Source organism: Lygodium microphyllum, chromosome 1 (genome assembly GCF_053477565.2).
Source record: "Lygodium microphyllum isolate KBCC chromosome 1, Lygodium_microphyllum_v1.1.10, whole genome shotgun sequence".
NCBI classification, from domain to species: domain Eukaryota; kingdom Viridiplantae; phylum Streptophyta; class Polypodiopsida; order Schizaeales; family Lygodiaceae; genus Lygodium; species Lygodium microphyllum.
In genome coordinates, this window is record NC_141135.1 from 41,622,500 (window position 1) to 41,648,999 (window position 26,500).

A 26,500-nucleotide genomic window follows, 5' to 3' on the forward strand; every position below is an offset into this window, starting at 1 on the left:
TGTGCTTGAAAGAAGCTGCCTCTGTGCAAACAATGCTCAACTCTGTATTTTTTTTGTCACAATTTTGGTCTTTTGTGAGCCAGCTCGGCCTAGCATCTATGGGAAAGATTTTTGGTACCAATGGTAGAGGATATCATGTATAGATTACAACTACAACACATGCCTCTCTTGGTGTTCTACAACATGAGGCATCTAACATGGCTTTGTTACATCTACAAGATCTTTTACGCCATATAGGGTGAAGACTCTCTGATTTTGATGGATTGCCTGAATCTCATCAACTAAACTCTTAACTACATGCTAACCCCCTTTGCAAGATGAATATATATACAACACATCGAAATAACGTAGGGTTTTTGAATCCATGGAGGGAATGTTGAATGAGGGACAAAGAATTACCTTTAGTGCACTTATGAATGTTGTTTACGCAAATACTGGGGATATATTCTTTTTGGATGGTCCTAGTGAATCTGGGAAGACTTTCCTATATAAATGTTTTCTTGCAAAGGTGCGCAGTGGTGGCTGTATAGCACTGGTAATAGCATCATGTGGCATTGTTGCCTTGCTTCTATTAGGTGGTCATAAAGATCACTCACGATTTAAAATCCCACTAGAATTAAATAATTCATCCACCTGTAACATTCTTGTTCAAAGTGACCTTGCTCATTTATTGAGACAGTTGAGCCTTATTTTGTGGAATGAGATTCCTATGACCCATGGATATGCCTTTGGAGCGGTTGATAGAACTTTGAGAGACGTGAGTTATAATAAGCCATTTGGTAGAAAGGTTGTTTTATTTAGAGGGGATCCTAGGTAGGTCTTGCCAGTTGTGGTAAAGGGAATACGTGAGAATATTGTTAATGCTCCATTGTGTTACTGTGATTTGTTGCATTACATAAGGATACTAAGGCTATTTGGGAATATGTGAGTGTCAACAACTGGTAGAGTAGTGGACAATGGGTTCATTTATTGGATTCAAGGAATAGGGGGGTGAAGTGGATATTACAAAAAATAGTAATAAGTTGTATGTTCCACACTTAGCATGGTGTTGAAAGAGAAATCTATTGAAACCTTGACTGATAGTGTCTACATTGACGTGTTCAATGTGGGTGACTACACATCGTATTATAGTAAGTGGGCTATACTTATCTCGTAGAATACAAAGGTGGCTACTTTGAATGATCATACATTGCAACTAATGCCATGTGAGATTACACAATATTATAGTACAAGTTCGATTGCAGAGACAGATAACTCATTTTTTTACTTTGTTGAGTATTTAAATACATTGAACCTTGGAGGTGGATTTTCTCATTATTTATTGTTGCTGAAGATAAATACACATATTCTTCTTCTTAGAAATCTGAACCCAAGAAGAGGTATGCATAATGGTACACGGTTGATATGTAGGGCTTTTATGAGAAAAGTGATAGATGTTGAGATAATAATAGGGGCAAATGTGGATGAATGAGTTTTTATTTCTCGGATTACCTTTATTTTCAATACTAGAAAATTATCATTTACTATGAAACAATGGTATTTCACATCCGATTGACATTCGCTATAAAAATCAACAAGTCACAAGAACAAACTCTATCTATTGTTGGGCTTTATTTGAAGGCGCTACTATTTATACATGGTCAACTGTATGTTATATTTTCAAGGGTAAAATCTTCGCATAGTGTGAAAGTCCTATTGGATAAAAAGAATGGGAATATGATCACAAACATTGTATACAACAATGTACTTCAAAAGATACAATAATATACATTCATTTCTTTGCAAAGATAAAGTTATTGACGAACGTGTATGAACACTAGTTTAACATATATATGAATTACTCTTCGTGTCATATTTAGTTAGCGTATGCTCTTTTAAAAGTAAACTATTTTTCATATTTCATTATTAATATGAATTTTGCAAATACCCACCCTAGAGTGACTATTACCCAGCTTCTTAGTATCAAAAGAAGCTACAATATACATTACACGTAGTAACAAGTAATGATATCATATTAAAAACGTTTACAAGAGTTATTGAGCGTTTATATGATAATGTTAATATTGACATCAAGCTCTTAGCTTTTATTGAAGTTGTATATTATGGATACGCGCAATGTTTTTAGATGCATATGTACAAGGTTGACCATAAGAAGAGGTTTCGGGCTTTCATGAGAAAAGTGATAGATGTTGAGATAATAATATGGACAAATGTGGGCGAATGAGTTTTTATTCCCCAAATTACTTTTATTTTCAATACTAAAAAATTATCATTTACTATGAAACAAAGACATTTTACATCCAATTAACATTAGATATGACAATCAACAAGTCGCAGAAATAAACTCTATCTATTGTTGGGCTTTATTTGAAGACGCCAGTATTTATACATGGTCAACTGTATGTTATATTTTCAAGGATAAAATATTCGCATAGTGTGAAAGTCCTATTGGATAAAAAGAATGAGAATATGATCACAAACATTGTATACAACAACGTACTTCAAAAGATGCAATAATATACATTTCTTTCTTTGCCAAGATAAAATTATTGACGACCATGTATGAACACTAGTTTAACATATATATGAATTGCTCTTTGTGTCATATTTAGTTAGCATATACTCTTTTAAAAGTGAACTATTTTTCATATTTTACTATTAATATGAATTTTGTAAATATCCACCCTAGAGTGACTATTACCAAGCTTTTTAGTATCAAAAGGAGGTACAATACATCCTCTATGAGAAGGTCGTATTCTATACGAAGGCGGAAGGGCTTAGATTGCTTATGAACAAGCTGCAACCGCCTGATCATTTGGCAAAGTGGTTAATCACTTTGCAGGAGCTCGATTATGAGATTAAGAGTAAGCCACCGAGGCTGCAGGGTATTGTGGAATGCCTTGTGGATTTCGGGGAGCCGAAAGAGACTTTGGCTGAAGGAAGTGATATTGAGGAAATGTTTAAAATTAATAGAGCTTCTATCCCATCTTGGTATGCTGCTATTATGCATTATCTATCAACTGGAGAGACTCGAGCTGGTTTATCGAAGTCAGAAAAGAGGAAAATCAAACAACAAGCTTTGAAATTTTCCTTGATCGCAGGAACACTATATTGGCAGGGTGTTGATGATATCTTTATGCCCAAGTATAGTTTGTCTTAAAATAATATTGTTGGTGGTGTTCACTAAGGGTCGTTGTCGAAGGGCAATCATCTCAAGCCATGAATCCACATGGGATAAATGATCAAGGAAGACATAAGAAGGACTACAAGCATGTTCAAAGTTCTCCCTTTATTGTAAGTCAACTAAGACAACAAGTAAGATGAAGGAATTGAGACACCTTTAGAGGAGTTCAAGGATATGGTGGTTTTTGAAAAACAAGGATATGGATCTTTTATTTACACTAACTCAAAACATATTTTCTTCAAAAATAACTCGTGACCCCATTCTAACAGGAGTAAATCTTTCTTTTGTTCACAAAGGGGAAAGGTGGTATGAGAATATCTCTTAAAAGTTGGTAAGAGAAAGAAGAAGTGGTAAAGAGGAGAGAAATTGAATGGCTTTTAGTAGTCAAAGAAGATCTTAGTTGCCATGGCTACTTAGTCATAGATGCCTTCAAGTGGTCTTCTCATCATGGTTTGCAAAAATCTTTCTTCATGAGCACAAGGTTGATGAAGAGTGTGATGTCTCTTCATTTCAATTGCATGGCCCTCAATTGTAGTTGTTATTCATAAGGCACCATGAGCAAGCTGTTCTAGTGAATGGCCCATGTACTAAAACCCCTCTCAATAAGCCAATTACGCTATTTTTCTCCTATTTTGCCAGTGCACTTGTTGTAGACTGCATCTTTCTTGTCTTATGATAGCTATTTCAAGTATGCAAGCAATCCTTCAAACATGAAGGATATTGGCCAACATCTCAAACCCCTCATTTGACTTGTTCCTCACAACCTAAATGATTGTTAAGTATGTCCACCTTTTCCATCTCTTCAAGAACATCCCGTTCCTGATCACAACATGGAACCATCTTACTTCTCCTCTTATTTAGAAGTTAGAAGAGTAAGATCAACTGGTAAGGAAATGGCAAAACACACAAAAATGGCACCACAATGAGAATCGGGTTTTTTATCTTCAACATCTTTGTTCATTGAGATATTGAAGGGGGATTGGGGTGAGTGTACTTGATCTACAAAACTAGAGAGGTGAAAAGATGATTTTGTGTATAAGTCCTCTGTTTCTGTGAGAGTGGATGCATGCATATGTGATAGTACGTGCATACATAAATGTCTATATGTGGAGGCATATTAGATGTGCCTTATATGCATGCATGTGAGACTACGTAAAGTTTTATCTATGTGCTCATGTATGCATGTGAGACTACGTAAAGTTTTATCTATGTGCTCATGTGTGGGTATTTATGTATATGGTTTTCTTATGTGCATGTGTGCATCTTTATATAACTGTGTAAGTGTGTTTGATTATGTATGTGTGTATGCATGGTTTGTGTATCTAACTATGTGTGGAAATTCAGATAATTGCATGTTTATTCGAGTGTTGCTACATGTGTGAGATTTTGCTGCATGAACACGAGCATACTGCCCTTAACTTCAAGACCAAATAAGCAAATTTTCAAGCCCATGTGAAGGAGAGGAGGTTGACAAAGGAGTGTAGACAGAAGACAATCTCGAAGGGGGAAAAGGAGGATTCGAGAGACGTTGACGGACAAAGAAAGGAGGAGACCATATGGAGGGTAGTGTGGGGGGTGGGGGAGAAGACCAAAAGGGGGGAGCTCAACAACCACTTGAGGGGAAATCAATATGATTTAGAGGCAATTGTAGCATGCTTGGAGAGACACACTTCAAGGGATAACCAAGGCCAAAAGATGAAGATTCAAGGAGTTTGAGAAAGCATTGTATGGCAAACAACCATGTTTTCCATGGAGACTTATGTTATTCTCTAGCGTCTCCATTGACGTGCTAACTCTTGTTGCTGACAAAGAAAAGGGGGGCTAGAGCCCCCCCATCGTTCGCGTGGACGTGGATGATGGAGGGGCTCTACCTCACCCTTTTCCCCCCCAAAAAACTAGTGATGTTCTAAATTTTTTGAAAAGAAAAGGGGGCCAAAGCCACCCCATTGTCCACACGGATGTAGACAATTGAGGGGCTTTACCCCTCTTTTTTTTCAAAAAAGTAAGTAATCGTAACGTCCTTGAGTGTCAGAAACTACACATATGACAAGCTCCATCATGTACCAAGTGGTAATTTTCAGAAACAATGTTAGCACTCTGATGGGATAAGATGATAAAGTGTAAGCACTGTCATGGTAAAGTATAACTATGCATCTGATTGTGAGATTTCTACTGGAAAAGGTTTCAATGCATGGGTCAAAATTGTGTGCATGTCTATCATCGTTGATTCATCTGGCTTCAAGTCATTCTTCAATAAGATAGATAGTAGGACTGCATCATCTACCAAAGTATCAATTTCACTGAGTTTCACCACCAAATTGTTTGGGGCATCCTTATTCTTGCCTTTTCCTTCAGATGAAGAACCCCATGATAAATGCTAAATTTTTTGCCAATAGACCAAAAGGTAGTTCAAAAAGCACCTCAAATACGGTTGGTGAGCCTTTGTTCTCAAATTGGATAAAAACACGTCAAACAAATTTTGTATAAAGTGCCTCACAACATGTCTAGCCAAAAAGATCCAATAAAAGACAACTCACAAACTCTTCTAGTACCTTCAATGAGGTAATACTCTTGATGTTGTGTGAGGTCAGATCAACCTAAATACAACCATAAGAAGAACCTAACAATCACAATCATGAAACATTGGTAGTACAAAATGAATAGACAACTAGGGATTATATGTTTCTTTTTTAAAGACAACAACAAAACCTTGGATTTAGAAGTTCCTGATAAAAATTGTAAGAGGCCTAATTTTGAAGCTTGCCACACAACTAATGTCCATAGATCCTACTCCCAACATTCTTGGCCAAGCAAAAGAAAAACAATCCCAACCACCATTTGATGGATTCATTCTTACTTCATTGAGACAACCTTTTCCTACTAAAAAATGTGCCAAAGACAAGTAAATTTTTTGAATTGCCATGAATTGTAGTCATCAACAAGTCAATGAGAGCACATAATTCATTAATGGCATTGACCCTTAAAAATACAGCACCGCAAGAGAGAGAGAGAGAGAGAGAGAGAGAGAGAGAGAGAGAGAGAGAGAGAGAGAGAGAGAGAGAGAGAGAGAGAGAGAGAGAGAGAGAGAGAGAGAGAGAGAGAGAGAGCCTTCCGATCTACTTTAGAAAGAACAAGGCCCGAATCTGCATATATGGATGAGTAGGAGATGGATAGGATGATGATGAAGAGGGCAAGCAAGTGCAAGTACCCCATGGCTTTGTGTGTGTATGTGCATGCATTTTTTTTCTAGTGCATTTGGAATGAAAACCCTCATCTCTCTGAGACTTTTTGCTAGAGCTACTACGAGATTTCCATAGGAATCTACCCTTCTTTGAGACCATTGTACTTTTTGGTCGAACTATGTCATAGTGAAGAATTTAGCCTTCTATTTTCATTGAACATAAATTAACAAAATGAGAATTAAAATATTTTAATACATAGTTTAAATTTATCATGATTTTTGGTATTATAATGCTCGACACTAATGGTCATACCAAACCTGAGGTCATTCACATAGTAGCACAATTGTGGCCTCTTGCAGTGCATCAACCCTTTAGTTTGATAAGCTTGGTCTTGTTTCATATCAGTTGTCTAGTACTTCCTCTCTCTTCTTGCCAATTTAGGTTTACACTTACCCCATGCAAGCATCAAAAGCAAGGTCATACTTCAGATCTATCATGTCAATGACAACCCCACCATTGATGTCACAAGGTATCTAATTAGCATAAGGATGGAGTTGGTTTTGTACAATGGCTTACTATAAGAACTAAATAGCGTAGATTGGTGAGATCTCATTGGTATCATATCAATTAGATTTTTCTATTCCCACAAACACCATGCAAGAAAGAAAAAGAGATAATTGCAATGATGAAAGATAGTTTCAAGTTGTTGTTACATAAGGGATACAAAGTAGGGGACTGTGAGGTGTAGTGATCAATTGACTTGCAACATCCATCCTTGGTAGTAATAATGCAATGTGTTTATGGCAACATCAAATGTATTTCAAGCACTTATTGTACATGGCTTTGGGTTTTTCCCCATGGTATAACTCTCCTTGCGGTTTAATATCTCACCTTGCATGGAAGGTGCTTTTCTATCTCTAGCTATAGTTTCAGTTTTGTTTTAAAATGATAGGATGAATTCAATGCCTTCACCTCAAAAGAAACTGGGAAGCTTGAGGCTCTTGGTCTAGATGAGGCAAAGAGGAAGAAATGTTTAGAGAAGGCTACAAGAGTGGAAGAGGAGTGCCTCAAAGATAAGGTTACAAGTACCTATCCATTGCCAATCCCAAAATGGGGATGAGTTCTTCAAGTTGTTATTTGGCTTGAAATGGGATGATGCAAGCTTGCTTAAGATCACAAGAGACAAGTTATATTGTCTTACAAGTTCCAAAATCTCTCCGAAGTGGTAATTTGTATACATATAATGCAAGTTATGTGTGCATTGTTTTCTCCTTCAATTCTTCATATTTGTGTTCATTGTTGTGTGTTGCAAGAAAAAAATATTATTACATCTTATGAGTCTTACAAAGTCCAAAGACCCCCAATATCCTCACTGTGGTGATTATAACCTACTTCAGATTTACATGAAGAAAGAGGCATATTGGGCTAATTTGCACTCACATGCACTACCTTAGATCCAAAAGATACAAGTAGAAGGTCCATAGTTGCCGGAGTCATTTGAGGAGTTCTTCAAGATTAACTTGAAGAATCATTTCATGTATGTTGGCTCAATGCAATACATTCATATTACTTTCTTAAGTGTTTTCTTAAAATGTGTATTTGCTAGTATTAAGTGTTTGTAAAATGTGTGTAGGCTTTTGTACATCTCTTGGATGGGGTGAAGTTTTTGGATGTTGCAAAGAAGATGCCAAAGCTTATTTTTTTAGCCAAACATGTGATTTATAGGTTTGTATCTAAACTATTTCTCTATTTTTAACTTTAAGACAATGGTTTTGATGAAAGAAGCATTAGTTCTAAACTCTTCACCTTAAATTTCAAGTGGAAGTCCAAGTGAGGGTGCTTGGTTTATTATGATGGTTATGCACTCATTGGCTTCAAGTAGGAACATACTGTGGACTTTGATGAAGTCCTTTCTCTTGTTGTAAATATGACTACCCTACGCTTGGTATTGGCTTTGGTTGCCCAGCTTGACTTGAATCTTTATGAGAAAGGGTGTCAATATGATGAGATTTACATGGAGCAGCCTAAGGGCTTTGCAAAACATGGTAAGGAACACCTAGTGTGCGAATTGAGGAAGAGCCTTTATGGACTTAAGCAAGTACTTAGGGAATAGTATCACAAGTTTGATGCCTTTATGCACTCACAGGGATATTCCCACAGTGATATGAATCTATGTTTATATAGAAATAAGGCTCATAATGGCAACCTTATGTTTGATCCTTTATGTGGATGATATGTTGATTGCTAGAAGTGCTCATGACGTGCTAGATGCCTTGAAAGGTTAGCTTAAGAAGAGCTTTGAGATAAAGGACATAGGGCGGGCCTCACATATTCTTGGGATGTGCATTACGTGCAATCGCTGCAAGGGACTCATATATTCTTGGGATGTGCATTGCGTACAGTATATCCAAAAGGTCCTTGAGTGGTTCCATCTGCAAGATGTTAAACCTATTGGCTAACCTTTACCTTCTCACATGAAGTTTACTCAGGCCGATTGTCCACAGTTTGATGAGCAGAAGGCCGAGATGGTCAAGATCCCTTACGCATCCGCAATGGGTAATTTGATGTATTCCATGAAAGCCACTCGTCCTGACATAGCATTTGTACTGGAAGTTGTGGTATACTATATGGCTATACTTAGACAGTGGCATTGGGATACCATCAAGGGTATCATGAGGTACCTGAAGGGCACATCAGCTACGTGTATCTATTATGGTGGCTAGGTTACAGTAGTTGTGGGATACACTAACTTTGATTATGCAAGGCATGCAAACAATAGGAAGTCCACCTCTAGCTATGTCTTCACCTTTGCTAGAGGTGTTGTTTCTTAGATGTCCAAGGTACAGAAATGCACAATTCTTATGTGATAGACCTTGGATTTACGATGTGGTCCCTACACTACATTCAGATTCTATGAGTACTATTCAGTTGGTCAAGAATCCAGTCTTCCATGCGAAGACGAAGCACATTGAGGTGTATTACTAATTTATTCAAGAGGTCATTGAGGACAAGTCTATTGAGCTTGTTAAGATCTCAACTAACCAAAATCATGTAGATCTGCTTATCAAAAGTCTCTCAATGAAGCGTTTTGCCTTTCTTAAGAAGTTAATAGGTGTTGGATGAGATGGCGTCTTTCCTCATTCTGTTGTACTTATGTACATTTATCCTTTTGTCACTTTTTTCTTGTTCTATCCTCACTATGGGTACATTCTCCTTTAAGTGGGAGATTGTGGGGGATAAAGGCGCCTATGCCTAGCCGCCCGTGTATTAGTTACATTGACAATGCTCGTATACCTGCATACCTATACAATGCAGGTGGCGGGCACCCATCACTATCACTTCATTCTTTATTCTTTCAATGACATTTGAATAAGGGGAAGGATGGTCACACATTGTGACTATTGGAGTTCCCACATTGTGTGTGTCTCTCTCTCTCTTACTCTTGCTCCTTCGACCATAGCTCTTTCTTCCACTCCGTGCTTCCACTTCAAGGATCACTCCCTTCATATGAGATGAAGGGAAAAGAAAACATTGACCATCATCCCAACCATGCAATTACTCCCCTAGTTGAGGGCCTATAATCTCCTAAGTCTATACCTTCATTGTCTAAAAGAAAGAAGAGGAGACAACAAAAACAATAGCAATAGCTACAAGTAGCTATAGAAGCTAGTAAAATGGAGCCCATGAATAAAAATGAAAACCTGATAAACTAGTAACAAAACCAATCTACAAAAATTTCAATGCTTGCTTCACCCGATTTGAAGGGTTTCAAGGATTCCAAGCAAGTTACTTCTAACTACCTATTGTTAAAACTCATTTCACCAATAACAAAGTTCATAATGGCCAATCAAGAGTGAAATCAAAACAAACACAACTATTAGTTGTGACAACACTATTACATCCAATGAGAAACTAGCCTTGATAGTCATGATACATTAGGATAAGAATGAGAATCTCAAACCTACAAGTGATCCAACTCGCAGCCACATGTGCTTATCACAACCTAAACCTTTGGTAAAATTGAAGCCCAAATTGATGATTAGAGCTCTAAAAGAACTGGCAACAGAGCAAGCTCACACAGATTATAAAAATGTCAAAGAGTATCTTCCTTAGTTTAATGCTAGGCTGAGATTATTCACACACATCTATGTCCATGCGGACATGGGGACATTGCTGAAGGAACATGAGGAATACTTGGTATGACTACTAACGTGGGAGGTCAAAGAACATCTCAACAATCTGTATGACAAGCCTCTAGATGACCTCATGTGACACTTATTGGGTGAACAAGTCAACAAACACCACTTGACTTTTACATTACATGACAAGCCTCTAGATGACCTTGTGTGACACATATTGGGTGAACAAGTCAAAGAAGCATGCTTGCCACTAGGCAAAGGAACCAAATCCCATGTATGGTTTTTTTGCAGTGAGTCATACTCTAACTGCATTGCCCTCTCCCAAGAGCGACTATCACCTTTGAGTATGGCCTCATCACAAGTAAGAGGCTCACTAGTATTTGCCACCCTAACATAATCCATAGAGGGCTCAAATCGTGCAGGCTTAGTCTATCTCTAGTAGACTGCCTCAAAATTGGTTGAAGGGCCTATACATCTTGTGGAGCATCAGGGACCTAGGCCACTAGGGCATTATCTATTACTACAGGTTGTTTAGGGGGTTGCATAGTAACAAGAGGCTCCTACTGAAATACCACCTTGCGTACCTCAACAACATTCTCAGGCTGCTTATGTATTTTCTCCTCATGGAAAACAATATCATGGTTGCGGATAACTTTTTGAGCCTGCGGATCTCATAGGCGATAGCCCATCTCACCTCTTGCATCCCCATAACCAAGAGAGATGCGTTTCTTAGACTTAGTGTTGGGGGTAAAGGCGCCTCCGCCTAGCCGCCCATATATTACTACACTTTAATACACTAACAGTATGCACCACTACACATTGCAGGTGGCGGGTGCTCGTCATAGTCACTTATTCTTTATTCTTTTAGTGACAGTTTGAATAAAGGAAGGCCCAGCCACACATTGTGGTTGTTGGAGTTTCCACTTTGAGTTTCTCTCTCTCTCTTGCTCTTGCTCTCCATCCGCCATAGCTCTCACCACCAAGCTTCTTCCTCTTGGGTTCTACTTCCCTTTCAACTATTATCAGAGCGAAGGCATTGGAGCTTGCCCGACATTCTCTTTAGCCTAAATTTGAAGAGCTTCAACTTCAACTTCAATGGCAACCATAGCACCTTCATTTGCACGTATGTTTTGATCTCTCGCCTCCTCCCCGAACTTCTCAGCCTTCATTTGGCACCTTGGAGGGCTGTATTGGAGCCCCTAGATCATTGCCAAGTGCTTAGTAGCACTGTTGAAGTCTCCCTAGCCCCTAGAAGTAGCTAGTGCAAAATGCGGCGCATTTTTAGGGGGCTGAGCTGATCCACTTCTAGCATTTTCAGCTCCTTACCGCGCTTCGCGGCATTGTTTGCAAGCTTTCCGATCATCTTCAGACTCCTCGGCATTGGTTCTTAGCTCCCAGTGATTGATACGAGTGCTTCCACCTTCAGCCATTGCTGTATAGACAGTCCCAGGACTGTCAAAAATAGGGCAGCACTTGATATTTGATGTTTGATGCTTCTTGGCATTGCCCGTTTGATGCCTATTGATGCCCAATGATGCAAGGATGTTATGGGATGCTATGTTTATGCTTTCGAATTGAATTGGAGTAGATTTGGGCACCAATTGAGCTTCATTTGATAGTGAATATGCTATTGTAATACAATGGGTTGAAGCTCATTTACTTGGTGTATGCATTAGTTCTTGGATATGGGGTGCTTACCGACAATTTGAATAATCATACCGATGTATTTGGAGATTGTCAAATGCTTTTTTTTTTTGTTCCGGAATGCTTTTGAGCTTGGATTAGGCTCCATCTTGGTCATCATTCACTAGCATTTGGATTGAGTTGGCATGCTTTGGACCGGTTTATGCCTATTGTCACTGCTTGACATTCAGGCCTCTTGCATTTATGATTTGGTTATATATGGCTGCCATTTGGTTTGGCCATGCATGATAGCCACTTGGAGCTTCGCTTTTGAATGTATTTGAGCATTTTGGACCTACTGGGCATTACATTTGGTTGTCAGTTACATGCTATTTGAATGCTTTCAGGCTTATGCTTTACGGGTCTGAGATAGCTTGGGATTTATGCTCCGAATGTACCCTACTGGGATTTGGAATGTCTAATGCTATGTACTCGATGTATTTGAGCGTTGCTTGCTCTATTTTCATCTGACTTTACTTCCAGTGGGAGCCTCTTGGCATATTTGGATATACACAGAGTTTTACTTACACTTGAGCTTGTGGGACAGTTACATGCATTTGCTCTCTTGAGAGCTTTATGTCTGCAGTTAGTCTATAGTGGGCTGATTTGATACACCTATTGGGGTAGGCACCTATCTCTATCACAGGTTTGTCAGTTTTGTCTGCATCTTGGATGATTATGCATTGAGCTTCTTGCTCTATCAGTTATGCTTATGCTTGGTCTCTTCCCTTACCTTGAGACCCATTACATGCATGAATTCTAGAACTATGAGATGTATCTTGCATGACAGGTTATTGGTTTGACAGTTCTTGGTATCTTCTTGCCCCTTGACACTCACTGTTGGATGTATCTTGCTACCTGGCAGTTGCAGTGACATATGTATCAGTGATTGCTTCACTTTGGGATAGTTTTACATACTGCTATAATTTATTCAAGCAAGCTAAAATCTGCAGATTTCGAGTACTTGTATGAGGGTAATGCTTACTATTTGATGTTATCTTGTTCATATTCGGTGGATAGGTGGTTCTCTTGGTGATATCCACTCTTTCAGCCAGTTTTAGCAGTGGTTTTAGTGCATTTTCTGCTAATTACAGCAACCTGCAATTTTGTATTTTTGCTTTGATTTGGGATAGTATGGCTAGTCATTTGAAAGACACAACTCTTTTTAACATTGCCAACTTAGATGGTACCAACTATGGGTATTGGAAGTCCCAGATATGGTAGGTCTTGGTGTAGAAGTTGCAGATTAAACCATTGCATCTCAAGGGTGCTAAACTCGAGGATATGGATGCTGATGTTTGGATGGAAGTTGATGAGCTATACAAGTCTACCATTATCTTGTCACTCTCAGAAGAGGTCCATCATAATGTTGTTGAAGATGAGAATTAGAGTGCATGGGACTTATGGGAGAAGATTTAGGAGCTTTATGTGCAACAGAGGCCTGCATCAGAGATGTATTGGCTAAAGTAGTTAATGGACCTTCACATGAAGGAGGGGACATCCCTATCCTCTCCTTTCAGCCAGTTTCATGCTATCATGAAGAATCTATTGTCATAGGGTATTGATTTCAAAGACAACTTGTACCCGTTGTTTTTGCTTGGCACCTTGCTTGAATCATGGGATGTCTTCCGTACTGCCATATGCACGAACCAACTTGATGGGCTGAAAATCAAAGATGTTGAGAGTGCTTTATTGAATGAGGAAATCAATAGGAAAAACAATGATTCTTCCCACTCTTCACATGCATTGACCATTAGAGGTGGCAGACATGGCATGTATGATAGTGATCATAAGGGCAAGGACTCTCAAAAGTCCAGGTCAAAGTCATGTGGCCGTAGAAAGTCTCGTGGACAGAAGTCTGATCTTACCTATCATTATTGTGGGAAAGCAGGACATATTAGGCCGCAGTGCCATAAGATGCATAATGATAAGCGCAAGGAAAAGGGAAAAGAGAAAGTGCAGGAAAAGTCTTCTGAGCGCAATATTGTACTTGCAAAGTCTAGTGTGAAGATAGAATAGGTTAATGTCTTGCAAAGTCTAGTGTGAAGATAGAAGAGGTTAATGTCATGCAGACCACCACTGATTCAGATGAGGATTACATACTTGCAGCTTCTTCATGAGATGCCTTACCGGCTTCTGAGACCCATTCTATGTATGCACAGTGCTGGATTTTGGATTCGGTGCATCATTTCATGTGACACCCTGTAGAGATTGGTTTCATACCTATCATACCATCTCTGGTTCTGTGCATCTTGGTGATGATATGTCTCTTGATATTGTGGGCATTGGAGATGTTAGGCTGCAGTTTCCTTTTGGCAGTTCTTTTTTTTTGCATGATGTATGCCATGTACCTGCGTTGACTCGCAGCCTTATGTCATCTGGACAACTTGATATGCAGGGTATTTTGTGTGTTTTGGAGACTCTGCACATGGAAGATTACTTGTGGCAGGCTTGTGCTTGCAAGAGGTGCCAAGTCTGGCAGCCTCTATCCCTTACTTGTATCTGGAGCTACCTTGAATCATGTTTTGTCTATGGGTTCTATCCCCCATGTATCCCTTTGGCATGCTCGTTTGGGGCATATGTCCCTTAAAGGAATGAAAATGCTCTGTGTTTTGCAGTATCTTTCGCCTTTTGACTCTTTGCATTTTGATTCTTGTGATCATTGTTTGTATGGCAGGCAGACTAGGAATACGCATAAAAAGTTTGGTAAGAAATGCATGGGTGAGCCCTTGGCTCTTGTGCACTCAAATGTATGTGGGCCCATGCCCTATCAGTCACTAGGTGGGGCAAAGTATTTTGTTACTTTCATAGATGATTACTCACGTAAGGTTTGGGCTTATCCCATAAAGAGAAAATACGATGTCTTAGACACCTTTTAGCGTTGGCTTGCATTTGTAGAGAACCAGTCTGGGAATAGGCTGAAATGCCTAAAGTCAGATAATGGGGTGAGTATGTGTCACGTGCTTTTGAGCAGTTTTGTGATGAGCGGGGTATTAAGCATCAGTTGACCGCCCCTTACACCGCTCCCCAGAATGGTATGGTTGAGTGCATGAATAGGACCATTCAAGAAAGGGTCTATAGCATGCTTAGCCAGGCTGGCTTACTATAGCACTTTACAGCTGAGGCAGTTACTACTACAGTGCATCTCATTAATAGATCACCTAGCAGTGGCATTGACTTTTAGGTTGCAGAGGAGGCAAGCCCCCCTCTTATGATCATTTGCATGTCTTTGGATGTGAGGCATTCTGCCATGTGCCCAAGGACAAATGCAATAAGCTGGATCCTAAAAGTGGCAAATGCATTTTCATTGGCTATGGAGATGCATGAGAGATAGGTTACCGTCTATGGGATCCGTAGGCGCAGAAAGTGATCCGCAACCATGATGTCATCTTTCATGAGGACAAAATGCATATGCAGCCTGAGAAAGTGGTTGAGGTACGCAGAGTTATCTTTCAAGAGGAGCCACTTGCTCCCGTACAGCCCGCCGCTCCACGGCCAGCTAGATAGCTTGCAGCATCACCTGATGCTCATGGCCCAAATGTTAGACATACTGATGTTAGACATGATGTTGGTCATGCAACATAGCTTGGGTTGAGGCGTTCTACTAGAGATAGACGACCTCCTGACCATTTTGCGCCCTCTATAGATTATGTACTGGTTACAAATGCAGGAGAGCCTCTCACTTATGATGAGGCTATGCACAGGGGTGATTGTCACTCTTGGGAGAAGGCTATGCAGTCTGAGCTTGACTCATTGCATAAGAATCAGACTTGGGATTCGGTTTCCTTGCCTCAAGGTAAGTAGGCTTTGCTATGCAAGTGGGTGTACAAGCTAAAACGTACCCCTCGACACCTCAAGTTGGCATACAAGGCTCGATTGGTTGCTAAGGACTTTAAGCAGGAGCATGGTGTTGAATTTGATGAAGTCTTTTTTCCGTGTGGTCAAGATGACCACCCTACGCTTAGTCTTGGCTTTGGTTGCACAGCTTGACCTGGACTTGTACCAGATGGATGTCAAGATGGCTTTTTTTACATGGAAACTTGCATGATGAGACTTACATGGAGCAGCCTAAGGGCTTTGCAGACCCTGGCAGGGAACACCTAGTGTGCAAGCTAAAGAAGAGTCTATATGGCTTGAAGCAGGCACCTAGGGAATGGTATCATAAGTTTGATGCATTCATGCAATCACAGGGCTACAGCTGCAGTGCTATGGATCCGTGCTTGTACACAAAGAAAGCACGTGATGGTTCTTTACTGATATTGGTACTCGATGTGGATGACATGCTTTTAGCAGCAGGGATAGCTCATGAGGAGCTAGATGCTCTTAAGGCTCAGCTCAAGAAGAGCTTTGGGATGAAAGATCTAGGACATGCCTCTCATATACTTGGTATGTGTATTACGCACAATAGATCTCAAGGATTACTCTATATGTCACAGAGGGAGTACATTCATAAAGTCCTTGAGTGCTTTCATATGCAGGATGTTAAGCCTATTGGCTATCCATTACCTTCTCATGTGAAGGTTTCACAAGTCGATTGTCCGCAAACAGATGAGTAGAGGGCCGAGATGGCCAAGATTCCATATGCATCAGTCGTGGGCAGTCTTATGTATGCCATGATAGCCACCCGTCCAGATATTGCTTTTGCAGTTGGGATTGTGGTACATTATATGGCTACACCTGGCAAGAAACATTGGGATGTCATGAAGGGTATCATGAGGTACCTGAAGGGCATAATAGATATGTGTATTTCCTATGGCAGCCAGGATACAAGAGTCATGGGGTACACTAACTCTGATTATGCAGGACATGCAGATAGTAGGAAGTCCACTTCTGGCTATGTGTTCACTTATGCTGGAGGGGCTATCTCTTGGATGTCCAAGGCGTAGAAGTGTACAGCTCTTTCTACTACAGAGGCCGAGTATATTGCAGCCATAGAGGCTTGCAAGGAGGCTATCTAGTTAGGCCGTTTGATTGTAGACCTTGATATGATAGATGCTATGCCTACACTGCATTCAGATTTTATGAGTGCCATTCAGTTGGCCAAGAATGGTCTTCCATATGAAGACGAAACATATTGAGGTGAGGTATCACTTCATTCACGAGGTCATTGAGGACAGGTTTGTTGACCTTGTCAAGATTTCGACTGAGCACAATCCTGCAGACTTGCTCACGAAGAGCCTCACTACAGAGTGCTTTGCCTTCCTCGAGAGATTGATGGGCGTTGGATGAGATGACGTCTTTTTCCTCATCCTGTTGTACATGTGTACATGTTGTATTGTCTTTTCTTTTCTTTTCTCTCTCACTGAGGCAGATTTGCCTTTAAGTGGGAGGTTTTTGGGGGTAAAGGCGCCTCCACCTAGCTGCCCGTGTATTACTACACTGACAGTACTCGTCACTGCACACTGCAGGTGGCGGGCACCCGTCACAGTCACTTATTCTTTATTCTTTTAGTGACAGTTTCAATAAAGAAATGCCCGACCACACATTGTGGTTGTTGGAGTTCCCACTTTGAGTTTCTCTCTCTGTCTTGCTCTTGCTCTCCATCCGCCATAGCTCTCACCGCCAAGCTCCTTCCTCCTGGGTTCTACTTCCCTTTCACTTAGAATCTAGCTTATTGCACTTGACCTTGGGTAATGGCAGAAAGCTTCACACCAAAGACAAGCAAATGAGCATATGAGGGAGGTTTTCTAGACCATACCTCCTCATGGGGCCGAACAAAAGAATTATTTTAGGTGATTAAAACCCCCCCAAGAAAGTTAAATTAAATCAGTTAAAAGTAAGTTAAATATGTAGTTAGTTAATTAATTATATTAGCTAAAAGTTTATTTAACAATTAATCAATAAATTAATTAGTTATTTAATTAAAATTTTATCCACTTAGTTAATAAATTAATTATTTAAATGCAACCTGATAGTCAAGAGTAGTGTGTGCTTTATGAGTGGTCACATGGAAAGAAGCCCTTGAATCTACCACAACCAACACTAAGTATGCCTTGATAAAGCATCAACAATCAGCTGTGAAGTATCAAGAGAAGAAGCTGCAATCATGAAATCATCATCAAAATTAGTCTATGCACAACATTAATCTCTTCAATGTTAGCATTGGAGTTGCTAGGGACAATGTTGTGATAATCATTTCTATCATGTGCTTTACACTTTCCCTTTTCTTTGCGCTTGTCTTTGCACATTTTATGCCATTGTGGCCGAATATGCCCTTCTTTCCCCCAATAATGACAACTCAATGAGGACTTATGACCACGAGACTTATTGTGAGTCTGTCCACGTGAGTGGAGTGAGACTACTGAGTCTCTATCATAGTGATCATTACTACCCCTACCATTATTTCCTCTAATTACAAAGCATGAGAAGTCCGAAAAGCATCACATTCTTCTTGTTAACCTCTTTAGTCAAGAGTGCACCCTCTACATCTTATAATTGTAACCCATCAGTAGGTATGTTGGCACACATAGCAATATGAAATGTACCCCATGATTCACGCAATGTAACCAAGAGAAACAAGGAAAGAAGAGCAGCCTTGGATTCAATCCATTGCAAAGACAAATGATTGATAATGGGATGAAACTCATTTAAGTGAGTTGACATAGAAGCATCCTCCTTCATGTGAAGGTCCATGAGTTGCTTCAGCCAATACATATGAGAAGTGGGGCTCTTTTTGTCATAAACATTGTAAATATTTTTCCATAATTTCCATGTGAACTGCCTATCAATGACAATATTATAGAACACCTACTTAGAGAGGGATAATATGATGGTAGACTTACATAGCTTATCTAATTTAGCCCAATCACCTACATCAATAAGTTCGGGCTTGACACCCTTATGTTTGAAGGATCTAACCTACATTTTTAAAACTAAAACTTGTCAAATATTTTGGCCTTCTAGTAGCAATAGTTGGTGCCATCCAACTCGTCAATATTAAAGATATCACTATTAGTCGAGCCACCAGCCATAATGAAGGCAAGCAAGTGCACAAACTATCAAAACAAGTTGCTGTAATTATTGCGAACAGCCCTAAAACTAGTGCAAGATCAATATGAAAATACAGGGTACTGGCCAAATAATGAACTTTCCACAATCTCAATGCAAAGAACTGTCAAATGAAGGCGACTACTCACATAAATAGTGTAGTAAATTGCAATTACAACATGCTAAAGATGGAATATATAATTAAGAAATCAATGCCAAAGACGAGCAATCACTGATATAATACAAATTGCAACAATTGCCAGCGAATAGCTCCAACTAATAGTGAGCGAATATGTTACTACTACCAAGAACTGTCAAAGAATCAATGTGCTCTTAGATACATCCCATAGGCATAACCATCATGCATAGAGTGGGGCTCATGGGGTAATAGAAGAGACCAACTAGAGGCACAACAGACTAAACAATGCATCGGAAGCTTAGTATGTAACCAACCAAGATGCATACATAACTGACAACATCGTGATAGAGACAGGTGCCAACCCAAAGGAATGTTAGATCAACCCATTAAGCATAAACTATGTACACAAATCATGACAAGAGCATGAACATATCATCAAGTCCTACGGTCTCTTTGTAAGACCCTCAAGCACAACTACGTAAGCAAAAGTTCAATGTAATATCCAAATGTCAGGAAGTGGCTTCCACTGGAAGAAAAGTCAAATGTCAGACAAGCAAACAAAGCTCAAAACATCATGTGAAAGACATCCATACATCCAAGATCCAAATAGCATAGATTTGGAAGCATCCGATCAAAGTACCTTGCAAAGCTCTTATCTAAGCATTACATAACCATACATAACATTGAGTGATAGCCAATGTCAAGATTCAAAGGATCCACCCAATCTTAGCTCAAAGGCAATTTGGAAGCATAACCAAGCGTATAACACGAACCACAAGCATTGGTGTATCACTCGAAATAATCAGTAAAAGCACCTGGGAGCAATAGGCATATGCTTTCAATGATAAAATAGGCTTCAAACCCTAGTTATTACAACATTAATTTTTTTTTGTAAAACTGAGCAAGAGAGTGCTCAAATTAGTCCCAAAGCATTCCAGCACATTGGCATAAGATTCCCAAATGATCGGACATCACATAGACATCTCGGAAGCATAAGTGACTTCTAGACAATTAATGAAGTGTTGTCCTGAACTATATGATAGAAAACTATCATAAATTGTGAATTAATGGCTGATCCCGAGAGCTTCAAATGATGCCTAGAATGACAAGACCAATGTCAAGGGAGAGTCCACAAGGTTGCTAGGTGCCGACGACAATGCCTCCAACTGGGAAAGGGTGGGATGAAGTTGGAGAAGGATAAGGACATGCAAGCGCAAATCATGCTGGATGTCCCTACCATTGTGGCTACTACTGCTGATGATATTGAAGGCTTGGGGAAGCCTTGGGACAAGCCTCAGTTGATAGGAAGAAGTCAGGGAGAAGGTAGAGCTCAATGTATACCTCAGGGTAAAGAATCCATGGCTGCCAATGAAGAAACATTTGAATACAGGCTAAAGCAATGCCAGGCTCAAGCTCTTAGGGAAGATGGCTTTGATACACGATTGAAGGGAGTGACCCATGAAGTGGAAGCACGAAGCGGAAAGCAAGAGTTATGGTGGAAGGAGTAAGAGCAAGAGAGATACACACACATAATGTGGGAACTTTAGAAGTCACATGTGTGATCGGTCTTCCCTTTATTCAAATATCACTGAAAGAATAAAGAATGAAGTGAGAGTTGATGGGCGCCCACCACCTGCAATGTACAGATGTGTGGGTATTTTTAGTGTAACTAATAGACGAGTGGCAAGGAACATGCGCCTTTACCCCAACATCATTGTGGGACTTCTCTAGCTCATGGTGAGCACCATTGCTAGGCTATGATGATTCAATTGCCTCATTTTTTGGAGAGTCTAGCTTTTCAATTGTTTCTCTTCCATTAAGCACTTGTGTGTTGGTGTTGGTGGGGACTACTCTAGCTTAGTTATAGGCTCTAGGGCTCTCTCTTGATTGATTGCGGTTGCTTCTCCTTGGGAGTTTCAATCAATGTTGCCACCCTTAGTTACCCATTTTCAAGTCTAGTCTATTTATATTGGTTTTTCTTTCATTGAGGGGACATTTGGGTATACTATGATGAAGGTCTCTCATAGTGGGTATCCTAAGCCTCCATCGATGTCTTTATCTATAAGATTTGGGCCTTTTTCTTTGTTTTTTAATGAGATTGTTATTGCTTGGTTGCAATGGTTTTGTAGGTCCATACCATATCCTAGGCATTGTTTACTAGATTTCTTGCATGAGAATGGTCCTAACAACTCATTTTCTCTCTTCATTGTGTGCTTGAAACAACTCCTTAAGTATTTCCTTGCTTTCCTTACAAGGCCTTTCTTTCGCTTCATGGATTTGTTTCTTGCCTTTCCACTAAGGGCCAGTGAGGTTCCCTTTGCTGAAAGTTGTAATTATCCATATGTTCGAGAGGGTTAATTGTATTCTTTGTACCATGCAGTCAACCTCACATTTGGTTGTCCATTAGAAAGCTCTATCAAGAACAACATCTTTTCCCATATCCATGGTTTGGAAGCACATGCTACATGATGATTAAGCTCTTAGTTTTGATGATGGTGAGGATCTTGCTTTTACCTACGAGAGAACATGGTCTTTCCCCATTATGTTTTAGGGTTGCACTTGTTGGTGTAAACTGTGATTGATCAATCTCCAAGCTTCATGATTAATATGTCCACTCCTTCATTGATGAGGGCATCAACAATATGCCCTCTTTTTGCAATGAGTTTGATCCTAACATGAGAAGATGGTAGGAGCTCTTAATTTTCTATATCTAAGTTTTCAAACCAGACTTCTTGAACATGAGTTCCAATTTGCAATATCACACATACGTGTATTAGAATTAGGGTTCATTTGTGTATTCTTACTTGGAGAGCATTTAAGATCATGGTTTTGGCTTGTTATCTTCATGTTTGTCTTCTAAAAGTGTCATATCTTATTCAAATAAAGTGCAGTTTGAACAAGGTGTGGAGGTGTTCCTCCATCATTGTACAACCAAAATTTAATCAAAATGTCACAAAATTAAGCCAATCTTTTCCCATTTCATTCTGCTTGGTCTATCTCATACGCATTTTATGGCTCCAACTTCTATTTTGTTTTGGAGTATGTGCTTTGGATTTCATTCTTCTATTTTGATGCACGATGGAGAGGATGTACACATTCACAATTAATTCTATTGTGTCCAACAAATGGACCCAAAATCTTGGAGCTTTCTCAATCTTGGTGAGAGACTTGATGGAACACTCATTATTCTAAGCACCTCTCCCATTTTGGTGACGACTACCTCTTACATAGCCAATACATCTATCGCTCTCATCGATCTCTCTATCCTTCTCTCAAACCGCATGAAAGCAAGAATGTATAAACCAATGAGGGTGTAGCAAGCTCACCTTCTTACCTTTCCTTAATGTTGCAACATGAAGGTTGGCAAAGTGGATCCAAAATCCATTTAGCGGCCCTCGATGGGCCTCCTCTACTATATCACTCTTGATCTAATTTGCAAGTACTCCATCCACAAGAGAGAACACAAAGAAGAAAAGCAACCCAACCCCTCCTCCAATTTGCCTCTCACCCAAGAAAAAGGGAAAGAAGAGAAAAGTGTGAAGCAAGAGAGAAGCTTCACTCTTCAAGTCCCTCACTCTCACTCACTCACACACACTCTCTCTCATTGTCAAATTCTCACTCTCCTTCACTCTCAAGATGATGCACAAGAAGATAGAGTAGAAGTAAGAAGGAGAAGAGATCTCTTAAGCTTGCATACCACAGAATTAGCTTATCCATTCTTATTTTGGCTTTTATATATAGAGTTATAGGTTTGTGGTTCCTCTCAAAGTTGGATGCCCCTTCCCTTCTTGAAACAAGAGAGATGGAATCTCAAGCATTTTACATAGAGTATGAGCTATATATAACATTGTATTGACCTTTGCAATAGAGCAATATGCTGTGAAACTCTTAAAGAATTTTAGTCCATTTAGTCTTTCTTCCCTTCAAATCCCTTCAAGTAGAAAATCACTTAATACTCTCTTGATCAAATACTACCCCAAATATAGCACCATACAAGTGATTGCACTACTTTTTAAAAGCATAAACAATTGCACTAGAACTTGTGTTCATATGTAGAATATTTTTGTTGAGCCTTATCTAACTTTTGACTTTCAAAGCCATAGGTCTACCCTCTTGGAGTGACATGGATCCAACAGTTGTGGTTGTAGCATGACTTTCCACTGCAAATGGTTTGTGTTGAGCAACTGTAGCTAGCATTGGTATAGTAGTGATAGCTATTTTGAGTTTCTATTTATTGAGAAAGTCAAAGACTAAGCAAAGATGTTCCCAATATTCTTCTTCATAACGATTGAAATAAGGATGTCACCAAGGGAAACAACAATAATTTTTTCTAAATGGATGTAAGAGACTATCCATACATGTCATGAATTCTACATGAGGATTAGTTACATGGAAGGGCATAACCAAAAACTCATAATGGCCAAAATGCATTTGAAAGACCATTCTAGGCACATCCTCTTATACTTGATGGTACTTTGATCTCAAGTAAATCTTGATAGTGTATGATTCTTCGTTAAATTGATCAAACAACTCATTAAGACTAGGAAGCATATATTTATTATTTATTGTGATCACATTTAGGTCACCATAGTCTATGCATATATACATGGGCCCATCCTTTTTCACCAACAATATTGGTGAGGTCCATGGAAAAGAACTCAGTTAAATAATTCCTTATTGAAGATAATTAATTCATTGCTTCTCCAATTTGCTAGCTTCATTAGCACTAAGTCGTTAAGGTGGTCGATGATTGGGTTTACTCACTAGTAGAACGCCAATATTGTTGCGTTACAATATGTTCAAGAGGTAAACTAGGTGGAAAATCATAACGAAATGAATCATCAGATTTCTTAAATGTTTTTGGCACCTTATTATGAACACGTTGTAGAGAAAGAGAAGAAAAGTCCATAAGGAAATGCTACAATGAGATGAAATTTCTTTTAAAGAGAGGACAGAGAGTGAGCATTCACTTAATTTATCATTAGATTCCACTAAAGAAATATCCACAAAGTCATCAATCTAAGATACAAACTCGTGTGACGATATAAATAGAAACAATATAAATAAAATAAATGAAACATGGGCACCATTGTCCTCAAATAAAAAACTACTTTTAAATCGGAGGGGATGGCATATATAAAAAAAAGTGTACACCATTGTTTTCAAACACAACTGAAGAGTGTTATGCTCATAACTACATTATAGTGTGCTACCCATGTTGTGCAACCACCTAGTCATGTGCATAATTTGGAAGTTTTTCTTCATAGTATACCCTTGCACTTCTAATGAAACATCATGTACTTCTATGCCCCATACATCCTTGGTGCTCCCATTCATAAGAGAAATGGCATGAGTATTGGACACCTCGAGCATACACAATGTCTTAACTAATGTATAGTTAGGAATGCTATGAGTTGATTCATCATCCATAATAATATGAACTCATTATCCATTGATCAGGCTATGTATTATATAGAATACTTCACAGGGGTGAAATGCGAATTGCAATGGAGAGGCACTCAAAAAACACTCATGCTCACCACCTTGGTGGCTATCTTGCATAATAAAATAACTTAGAACAAGCATCTAAAGGAACCACTAATCTTTTGTTGTGACATCACTCTAATATCAATATCATGCATGCATGCAAGACCTAGCTTCTCATGAGCATAGAGGTTTAGAAAAGCTTAGTTAATCTCCTAGACACTCAAATGCATGACCACTTTGAGCACCACACTAGTATCATTAGGTAGATGTATGGTCTCTATATTTAGATTGAGCTTAGTAAGTCCATTCACATTGATCACCCAACCTTTGACCCTTTGTCTTATATACCTTTATACTCATCTCATGGCATCCTATGCCCTAGTGTAGTTATCCCTTGACCCTAAACCTTGTCAATGCCTTAGCATACCAGCTTTGTTGCTTACTATCAACATTACATTTGAGCTTTTCTAGGGACCATCTCCGCTCTCATGACCCTTGTCTCTCTGAATAGTTGGTATTTTGCCCACCTAAATTGTGCCCATAATGTTAGGTTGTCTTTAAAAAACACAATTTCATCATCATTATTGAACGGTCCACTAGTGGTTGTCTTGCTCCTAGTCTTGAGTAATACCTCAACTACATCACAATTAACTTACTAATGGCTCTCCCTAACTACATAAGCACGATGGAGGGGGTCAATATTCAGAATAAAATCAACACAATAGTTCCATCTCAATTTAAGCATGCAAAATAAGAGTTTAAGGTAATGCTTAAAACAAAACACATAAAAGCAATGTCTATGCTAATGCTTTGGTTATGTCTTTCACAAATCACCATTTTGCCTTATGGAAATGCAGATTTCTGACCAATGATTTTTTATGGAATCTATTGTAGCTTGAGCTATGTTGACATTGAAAATGATATCGTGGCTAATGGTGTTGATCTTATTGGATAAGGTAGTGGTGTTTGATGGTGGCATGGCAAGCAATATGAAGATGAACATTGATCTTGATAACAACGGCTTTGTTGACCATAATGGCAACAAAGTAAGATGGCTTGATGAGGGTATTGATGTAGCTATGTGGACATCTATTTGACTTGGAGAGGGATGTGTTGTCAATATTGTGGCTTTTGATGGGTGGCTGCTTAGTGGCAATTTGATGGTTTTTTTTTAGACAATCTATTGACTTAAGAAGAACCCATATTTTCTAAATATATAGCCTATATAAATGATGGCTTATTTCCTTTAAACTATAAGGGGTCCACATGGCATTAAGAAACCTAGGCGTTAGCATTGAAAAACATTGGTGTTAGATGTGAAAAATAGGGACATCACATTGCAAAGAGTTTCAAGATCATGAGAATCGATGTAAAGGTCCATGCGATCATGAGATGTATTAAGCTGCGGACCTTAACCAACCTCTCACCTATCCTTTTCCTCGTTCCCTTCCCCTTTTTGAGGGCACCCCAAGTGCAAGTGCTTGTCCTTACCAACTTTCCCTTGACTAGACACTAGATGGGACCCATTGTGCGATTTGGTCATACAAAATTGAGAGCATCCTTGATCTTCACTCTATGGGATTTCATTACCATCCCTCTTCATCGATGAATTCAAGTTAAATCTTGGCAAAACATGTATTTGCAGCACGGTTCTTTCGTAGAAGCATATCAATTGCTTAATAGGTTGGAACTTCAAAAA

At 39.2% G+C, this 26,500-nt stretch overlaps 1 protein-coding gene across 2 annotated transcripts in view; it reads left to right on the plus strand.

Annotated features, from left to right (window-relative positions):
- The window catches only part of LOC148041033 (uncharacterized), a 136,943-nt gene that overhangs the window by 103,785 nt on the left and 6,658 nt on the right, over positions 1 to 26,500 (plus strand). The window contains exon 5 of one of the 2 annotated variants that reach the window (XM_087675899.1): positions 8,000 to 8,018. The exons of the other annotated variant lie outside the window; for it this stretch is intronic. The gene's annotated coding sequence lies outside the window, so the exon portion shown is untranslated. Of the gene's footprint in view, positions 1 to 7,999; positions 8,019 to 26,500 lie in introns of those variants that run through there. 2 annotated transcript variants of the gene reach the window in all.